Source organism: Chiloscyllium plagiosum, unplaced genomic scaffold (assembly GCF_004010195.1).
Source record: "Chiloscyllium plagiosum isolate BGI_BamShark_2017 unplaced genomic scaffold, ASM401019v2 scaf_7764, whole genome shotgun sequence".
Lineage (NCBI taxonomy): Eukaryota > Metazoa > Chordata > Chondrichthyes > Orectolobiformes > Hemiscylliidae > Chiloscyllium > Chiloscyllium plagiosum.
Genome location: NW_025215363.1, coordinates 107,410 through 115,954, shown reverse-complemented (window position 1 = coordinate 115,954; position 8,545 = coordinate 107,410).

Genomic DNA, 8,545 nt, shown 5'->3' with positions numbered 1-8,545 from the left:
AAAAGCTGTGTGCTCTCCTGCTGCCCCGACTAACATGCTGCAATAGCTGTGTACTCTCCTCCTGCTGCTCCTGAGTAACAGGTTCCAATAGCTGCTTCCTTTACTCCTGTTGCCCCTCAGTGTCAGGCTCCAATAGCTATGCACTCTACTCCTGCTACCCCTGTGTACCACGCTCCAATAGCTTTGTGCGCTGTTGCTGCTGTCACGGAGTAACAATCTCCAACAGCCATCTACATGAATCCTGCTGCCACTGAGTAACAGGCTCCAATAGTTGTGTGCTCTCCTGCTGCTGCTCTCGAGTCACAGGTTCCAATAGTTGTGTACTTTCTTACTGTTGTCCCTGAGTAACAGGCACTAATACCTGTGTACTCTCTTACTGCTGCCCCTGAGTAACAGGCTCTAATAGCTGTGCAGTCTCCTGCTGCTCCTGAGTAAGAGGCAACAATAGTTGTGTGCGCTCCTGCTGCTGCACCTAAGAAACGGGCTCCAATAGCTTAATGCACTCCTCCTGCTCCTGAGTATCAAACTCAAATAGCTGGTTTCACTCCTCCGGTTGTTGCTGAGTAACAGGCTCAAATAGTTGTGTGCTCTTCTGCTGATTCTGAGGAGCATGGTCCAATAGCTCTGTGCATGCCTCTTGCTGATTAACAGGAACGAGTATCTGTGTCCTCAACTTCTGCTGCCAAGGAGTAACAAGCTTAAATAACTGTGTACCCTCCTGCTACCACCGAGTACCAGGTTTCAATATCTGTGTACTCTCTTACTATTGTCCATGAGTAACAGGCTCTAATAGCTATGTGCTCTCCAACTCCTCCTGAATACTAGGCACCAATAGGTGTGTGCTCTTCTCTTGCTGCCCCTGAGTAGTAGGCTCCAATAGCTGTGTGCTGTCCTGCTGCCTCGGAGAAACATGCTCCAAAACCTGTGTACTCTCCTCCTGTTGTCCCTGTGTAACAGGCTCTAATAGCTGTGTGCTCTCCAGCTGTCCCTGAGTACCAGTCTCAAATGGCTGTGTGCTGCCCTGCTGCTGCCCCTGAGTAACAGGCTCCAATACCTGTGTGCTCTCCTGCTGCCTCTGAGTAAGAGGCTCATATAGCTGTGTACTCTCCTCTTGTCCCTGAGTAATAAATGTGTACTGTCCAGCTGCTTCTGAGTAACAGGTTCCAATAGCTGTGTACTTTACTCCTGCTGCTACTGAGTAACAAGTTTCAATATCTGCGTGCTCTCCAGCTGCTCCTGAATAACGGGCAACAATACATGTGTGCTCACGTCCTGTTGACCCTGGGTTCCAGGCTCCAATAGCTGTGTGTTCTTCTCCTGCTGCACCTGAGTGAAAAATGCAATAGCTGTGTATTCTCCTTCTGTTCTTGAGGAACAGTCTCCAATAACTGTGTGCTGTCCGCCCGTTGCGCCTGAGTAACAGGCTCAAACAGCTGCCTTCTCTCTTGCTGCCCCCGAATAACAGGTTCCAATAGCTGTGTGCTCACCTTCAGCTGCCTCTGAGTAACATGCTCCAATACCTGGATCCTCTCCTCCTGCTGCTCCTGAGTAGCATGGTCCAATAGCTCTGTGCACGCTCCTGCTGTTCCTGATTAACAGGAATCAATATCTGTCTCCTTTCCTCTGTTGCCCATGAGTAGCATGCTTCAATAGCTCTGTGCCTTCCTGATGCCACCGAGTACTAGGCTCCAATAGCTGAGTACTCTGCTCCTTTTGTCCCTGAGTACCAGGCTCTAATAGCTGCGTGCTCTCCTACTGCTCCTGAGTACCAATTATTGTCCGCCTCCTCCTGCTGCTCCTGAGTGACAGGCTCCAATAGCGTGTGCTCTCCTTCTGCCCCTGAGTTCCAGGCACCGATAGCTGTGTGCACTTCTGCTGCCCCTCAGTAACAGCCTCCAATAACTTTGTGTTCTCCTCCTGCTGCTCATGAGTAAAAGTCTCCAATGCCTGTGTACTCTCCTCCTGTTCCTGAGTAACAGGCTCCAATAGCTGTTTGGTGTCCTCTTGTTGCCCCTGAGTAACAGGCTCTAACAGCTGGCTGCTCTCTTGCTGCCCCAAATTTACAGGTTCCAATAGCTGTGTGCTCACCTTCGGCTGCCCCTGCATAACATGCTCCAATAGCTGTGTTGTCTCCTCCTCCTGCCACTGAGTATCAGGCTCCAATAGCTGTGTGCTCTCCTATTGCTCCGGTGTAACAGGCTCCAATATCTGTGTGTTCTCCTCCTGCCCCTGAATCACAGGCTCCAGTAGCTGCGTGCTCTCCTCCTACTGACCCTGAGTACCAACTCCAATGCCTGTGTGCTCTCTTGCTGTCACTGAGTATCAGGCTCCAATAGCTGTGTGCTCTCCTGCACTGGAGTATCAGTCTCTAATAGCTATGTACTCTCCACCTGCAGCCCCTGAGTAACAGGCTTTAATAGCTGTGTACTCTCATCCTGCTGCTCCTGAGTAACACGCTCCAATAGCTGTGTGCTGTCCTCCTATTGCCCCTGGGTACGAGGCTCCAATAGCTGTATAACCAATTCCTACTGCTCCTGAGAAACAGGCTCCAATATCTGTGTCGTATCCTCCTGTTGTCCCTGAGTACCAGGCTCCAAAAGATGTATGATCAGCTCCTGCTGCTCCTGAGAAACAGGTTGCAATGGCAGTGTGCGTTCCTGCTTCCACTGAGTCGATGCTCCTGTAGCTGTATGCTTTCCTACTGCTCCTGAGTAACAGGGTCCAAGAGATGTTTGCTTTACTCCTGTTTCCCCTGAGTATCAAACTGCAGTAACTGTGTGCTCTCCTGCTGCTGCCACTGAGTAACAATCTCCAACAGCCGTGTGCTCTCCCCCTGATGACCCTGAGTACCAAGTTCCAATGCCTGTGTGCTCTCCTGTTGCCACTGAGTAAAAGGCTTCAATAGCTGTGTACTCTCCTCCTGCTACCGCTGAGTACCAGGCTCCAATTGTTGTCTGCCTCCTCCTGCTGCTCCTGGGTGACAGGCTCCAATCACTGTGTGTTCTCATGTTGCCTCTGAGTAAGAGGCTCCAATAGTGTGTACTCTCCCCATGTTGTCCCTGATTAACATGCTCCAATACCTTTGAACTCTCCTCCTGCTGCTCCTGAGTAAAACGCTCCAATAACTGTGTGCTCTCATACTGCTCCTGGCAAAAAGGCGACAATACATGTTTGGTCTCCACATGCTGCTCCTGAGTAACAGGTTCCAATAGCTGAGTGCTCTCCTCCTGTTGCCCCTGAGTACCGGGCTCCAATAGATTTATAATCAACTCCTGCTGCTCCTGAGTTCAAGGATCCAATAACTGTGTGATCTCCTGCTGCCCCTTCATTACAGGCTTTAATAGCTGCGTGCACTCCTCCTGACTAAAAGGCTACAATAGCTGTGTGTTCATTTCCTGCTCCTGAGTAACAGTCTCCAGTAGCTGTGTGCTGTCCTTCTGTTGCCCCTGAGTAACAGGCTCCAACAGCTGTCTGCTCTGCTGCTGCACCTGAGTAACAGGATTCAATAGATATGTGCTCACCTTCTGTTGCCCCTGAGTAACAGGCTCCAACAGTTGTGTGCTGCCCTCATGCTGCTCCTGAGTAAAAGAATCAAATCGCTGTGCGCAGTCCTCCTGCTGCCCCTGAGTAATAGATTCCAATAGCTGTGTGTTCTCCTCCAGGTTTCCCTGAGTAATAGGCTCCAAAAGCTGTGGGCTCTCCTCCTGCCCCGGAATAAGAGGCTCCAATGTCTGTGTGCTCTCCTCCTTTTGCTGCTGAATAACAAGCTCCTATAGCCATGTGCTCTCCTCCTGCTCCTGAGTCACAGGAAACAATACCTGAGTTCTCTCCGGATCCTGCCCCAGAGTGACAGGCACCAATGACTGTATGCTCTCCTGATTCCAATGAGTAACAAACTACAACACCTGTGTGCTCTCCTCCTGCTCCAGCATAAAATGCTTCAAGAGCTGTGTGCTCTCTTCCTCCTGCTCCTGAGTAACGGGGTCCAATATCTGTGTACTCTCCTCCTCCAGCCCCTGTGTTGCAGTCTCCAAAAGCTCTTTGCTTAAGTTCTGTTGCCCCTCAGTACAAGGCTCCAATAGCTGTGCACTCTACTCCTGCTGCTCCTGAGTAACAGGCTGCAATAGCTGCATGCTCCCCTGCTGCATCTGAGTACCAGGCTCCAACAGGTCTGGACGATCCTCCTGCTGCCCCTGAGTGAGAGGCTCCATTCGATGTGTGCTCCCCTCCCATTTCCACGTAGTAATAAGCTCCAATAGCTCTGTGCTCTTCTGCTGCCTTTGAGTAACAGGCTGCAATAGCTGTGCACTCTCTTCCTTTTGTCCCCGAGTAACCAGCTCCAATAACTTTGTGCTCTCCTCCTGCAGCCCCTGAGTAAGACGCTACAATAGCTGGTTGCTCTCCTCCTGCGGCTCCTGACTAACAGGCTCCAATAGCTGTGTTCGCCTGCAGCCCCTGAGTGACAGGCTCCAATACCTGTGTGCTCTCTTGCTGCTCCAGACCAAAAGCCTCCAACAGCTGTATGCTTTCCTGTTGCTTCTGAGTAACGGTCGACAATAGCTGTGCGCTCTCCTCCTGCACCGAATCACAGGCTCAGGTTGCTGTCAACACTCCTCCTCCAGCTCCTGAGTAACAGGCTCCATTAGCTGTTTGCTTTACTCCTGCTGCTACCAAGTCACAACGTCTAATAGATGTGTGATCCCCTCCTGCTGCACCTGAGTAACGAGCTCCAATACCGGAATGCTCTCCGCCTGCTCCTGAGTGACAAGCTTCAATGACTGGTTACACTCTTTTTTGCAAGTTTTGTGAAGGTTTGTAGCTCAGGTTGAGATTTAGGATGTAGGTTTGCTCGCTGAGCTGTAGGTTTGAAATCCAGATGTTTCATTACCTGGCTAGGTAACATCATCAGTGGCGACCTCCAAGTGAAGCGAAGCTGATGTTTCCTGCTTTCTATTTATATCTTTATCCTGGATAGGGTTCCTGTGGTGACGTCATTTCCTGTTCCTTTTCTGAGGGGTTGATAGATGGCATCTAGATCTATGCGTTTGTTTATGGCCTTGTGGTTGGAGTGCCAGGCCTGTAGGAATTCTCTGGCATGCCTTTGCTTAACCTGTCCCAGGATAGATGTGTTGTCCCAGTCGAAATGGTGGTTTTATTCATCCGTGTGTAGGGCTAAGAGGGAGAGAGGGTCGTGTCTTTTTGTGGCTAGCTGGTGTTCGTGTATCATGGTGGCTAACTTTCTTCTTGTTTGTCCTACGTAGTGTTTGTGGCAGTCCTTGCATGGAATTTTGTAGATGACTTTGGTTTTGTCCATGGGTTGTACTGGGTCTTTTAAGTTTGTTAGTTTTTGTTTGAGAGTGTTGATGGGTTTGTGTGCTACTACGATTCCAAAGGTTCTTAGTACTGTGGCTGTCATTTCTGAAATAAACTCGCATTCCTGGACATCAAAGTCGAAAGAAAGGACAACGGAGAACTACAAACCTGTGCATACAGAAAATCGACAAACACTGATCAAATACTTAACTACACCATCAACCATCCCAACACACATAAACGAAGCTGTATCAGAACACTATTCCAACGAGCCACCACACACTGCAGCACAGACGAATTTCGGAAAACAGAGAACCACCTATACAACATACTCAAGAAGAACGGATACTCAAAAAATACAGTGCGCAGATTCCTCAAGAACAAACCACGACAAGCAGACCAAACACAGCCAGAAACCCTAACCACCTTACCATGCATCAAAGACATTGGGAACTCTCGCCCGGTTGCTCTTGAGTAACAGGCTCAGAAAGCTGTGCACTCTCCACCTGCTGCTACATTGTAATGGGTACCAATAGCTATGTGTCCGCTTCATCCTGCCGCGGAGTACCTAGCTCCACTAGCTGTGTGCTCTTCTACTGCCACTGAGTAGCAGCCTCCAATTGCTGTATGCTGTCCTCCTGTTGTCGCTGAATAAGAAGCTCTAAAACCTGTGTGCTCTCCTGCTGCTCCTGAGTATCAGGCACCAATGACTGTGCAGTCTAGTCCTGCTGCCCCTGAGTAACAGGCTGTCATAGCTGCTTGTTCTCCTGCTACTGCCGCTGAGTAACAATCTCCAACAGCCGTGTGTACTCCTCCTGCTGCTACTGAGTAACAGGCTTCAATAGCTGTATGCTCTTCTGCTGCTGCTGCTCCTGTGTAACAGGCTCCAATAGCTGTGTGCCCTCTTCCTGCTGTTCCAGATTAACATGATCCAATAGCTTTGTGGTCTGCTCCTGCTGTCCCGGGGTAACAATCATCAATAACTGTGTGCAATCCTGCTGCCATTAAGGAACATGCTCCAATATCTGCATACTGTCCTCTTGTTGTCGCTGAAGAAGAAGCTCTAATAGCTGTTTGCTCTCCTGGTGCAGCCCCTGAGTAACAGGCTCCAATTGCTGTGTCCCCTCTTCCTGCTGTTTCTGATTAACAGAATCCAATACCTGTGTGCTTTCCTCCTTCTCCAGAGTAACAATTTCCAATAGCTGGGCATTCACCTCTGGTTGCTCCTGAGTTGCACTCACCAATAGCTGTGTGTTCTCCTCCTGCTGCTCCTGAGTAACAGGTTCCAATAGCTGTGTGCTCTCCTCCTCCAGCTTCTGTGATACTGTCTTCAATAGCTCTTTGCTTTACTCCTGTTGCCCCGAGTACAAGTCTCCAATAGCTGTGTATTCTACTCTTATTGTCCCTGAGTAACAGGCTCCAATAACTGTGTGCTATCCTGCTGCTTCTGAGTAACAGCGTCGAATCCCTGTGTGCTCTCCTCCTGGCCTGATTAACAGCCTCCCATAGCTGCGTGTTCGCCTGCTGCTGCTGCTGCTGCTGCTGTAAAACAGGCTGCAATAGCTGTGTGCTCTATCCCTGACGCTGAGGTACAGTTTGCAATAGCTGTGCGTTCTCCTTCTCCTTCCCCTGAGTTTCAGGTTTCAATACCTATGTGCTCCCCTGCTGCCCTTTAGTAACGGACACCAATATCTGCGTGTTCTCCTCTTACTCCGCAGGGACTCTCATTGCTACATGTTTTTCTGCTGACCGTCAGCACCAGGTTCCAATAGCTGTGTGCTGTCCTCCTGCTGCTAATCAGTAACATGCTTCAATAGATATGTGCTCTCTTCCTGTTGCTGCTGAGTAACAAGTTCCAATAGCTGCATTCTCTCCTTCTGTCCCAGAGTAACAAGCTGCAATAGCTATGTGCTCTCCTGCCGCCCCTGAATATCAGCCACTAATAGTTTTGTGCTCTTCTCCTGCTGCCCTGAGTAACAGGCTTCAATAGTTGTGAGTTCTTCTCCTGCTGACCCTAGATACCAGGCACCAATAACTGTGTGTCTCCGATGGCTGTCTGCTGTCTTGCTGCTGCTCCCGAGTCACAGGCACCAACAGTTCTGTGCTCCCATCATGCTGGCCTTGAGTAACGCACTCTAAAAGCTGTTTGCTCTCCTCCGGTTGCTCCTGAGTTACAAGCTCCAATAGCTGGGCACTCTACTCCGGTTGGTCCTGAGTAACAGGCTCAATAGCTGTGTGCTCTTCCGTTGCTGCTCCTGAGTAACTGGCTCCAATAGCTGTGTGCATTCCTCCTCCTCCTGAGTAACAACCTCCAATCGCTAGGTTTTCTCCTTTGCTTGCTCTTGAGTAACAGGCCCGAATAGTTGTGCGTTCTCCAGCTGCTGCTACTGTGTAACAGGCTTCAGTACTCCAGCTGCTGCTACTGTGTAACAGGCTTCAGTAGCTGTGTGCTCTCCTCCTACTATCGCGGAGTAACACTTTACAATAGCTGTGTGCTCTCCTGCTGCCACTGTGTAACAGGATCCAGTAGCTGTGAACTGTCCTCCTGTTGTCGCTGAATAAGAGGCTCTAATATCTGTTTGCTGTCCTGCTGCTCCTGAGTAACAGGCATAAATGGCCATGCACTCTACTCCTGCTACCCCTGAGTACCAGGCTGTCATAGCTGTTTGTTCTCCTGCTGCTGCTGCTGAGTAACAATCTCCAACAGCCGTGTTCAGTCCTCCTGCTGCCACTGAGTAACAGCCTCCAAGAGCTGTGTGCTCTCCTCCTGCCCTTGATGAACAGCCTCCCATAGCTGTGTGCTGCTACAGAGTAACAATCTCCAAAAGACGTGCACTCTCCTCCCGCGGCCCCTGAGTAATAGGCGCCGATTACTGTGTCCACTCCTGCCTCTACTCCCAAGTCACACGCTTCAATAGCTGTGTCCTCAACCCCTGCTGCCCCTGAGTACTAGCTCTCCTTCTGCTGCTCCTTTCTAACAGGCTCCAACTGCTGTGTGCCCTCTTCCTGCTGTTCATAATTAACAGGATCCAATACCCGTGTGCTTTCCTCCTGCTCCCGTGTAACAACCTCCAATAACTGGATACTCTCATCTGGTTGCTCCTGAATAACAGGCACCGATAGCTTTGTGCTCCCCTCCTGCTGCTCCTGAGTAATAGGCTCCATCAGCTGTGTACTCTCCTCCTCCAGCTCCTGAGTAACGGGGTCCAATACCTGTGTACTCTCCTCCTCC